Raw genomic sequence first — 905 nt, 5'->3', positions numbered from 1 at the left:
AGTGATGCAGGGGGAGCATCAAGGAGATAGCAGCAGAGAGTCCATGACTCACCTTTTGCCGCATGCCCTTGCACTTTCAGAATTAAGTCCAAGAAATTCGGAAGAATTTCTGATCATTTCTAGATGATCAAAAACTAGCACAGAGGCACAAGAAATATGGGAAACCAAGAAAATAATCTCTCCTTGAAGGGAAAAGAACAACTCCTCATCATCCACAGACAGTACAATAGAATTTGTAGAAATGTCAGGTAAATAATTCAGAATATTCATAGAAACGAAACTGAATAAGATGCAAGGGAATGGAGATAATAACTTACAGGAGATGAGAAAGTCCTTCCACAAATTGAAAGAAGAAATACACAACATCAAAAAAATAAAATAAAGATCAAATGTAACTGTTAGAGATGAAGGTTATAGTACAGGAAATCAAAACCTCCCTCAAAAATATTAAAAACAGATCACATCTTGCAAAAGATATAATCCTGGATCTAGAACAAAACAGCTGAATAAAAAAAAAATAAAAATAATTTTTAAATAATTTAAAAATAATTAAAAAATGAAAATAATATCTAGGAAATACTAGATACTATTAAAAGCCTAAGCATCTGAACAATTGATACTCCAGAAGGTAAAGAATATGATAAGGGCATTGATAATCTATTCCACAAAATATCTGAAGAAAACATTTCAAGTATAAAGAATCACTCAAACATACAGACCCAAGAAATATGAAGGATTCCAAATAGAATCAAACCAAGAAGATCCTCTCCATGGCATGTCATAACGAGATTAGTCATAATCACAGATAAAGACAAGAATGGACGAGAAAGAATGGTGCCATGGCCATCCTCCCTATTGGTGATTTCTTATTTTTTTTTTTTGTCTTCTCTGTCTCTCTGGACAGC

This window comes from Tupaia chinensis, unplaced genomic scaffold (assembly GCF_000334495.1).
Source record: "Tupaia chinensis unplaced genomic scaffold, TupChi_1.0 Scaffold148039_1, whole genome shotgun sequence".
NCBI lineage: Eukaryota > Metazoa > Chordata > Mammalia > Scandentia > Tupaiidae > Tupaia > Tupaia belangeri.
The sequence above is the reverse complement of the archived record's forward strand: the minus strand, read 5'-3'. Positions refer to the sequence as shown.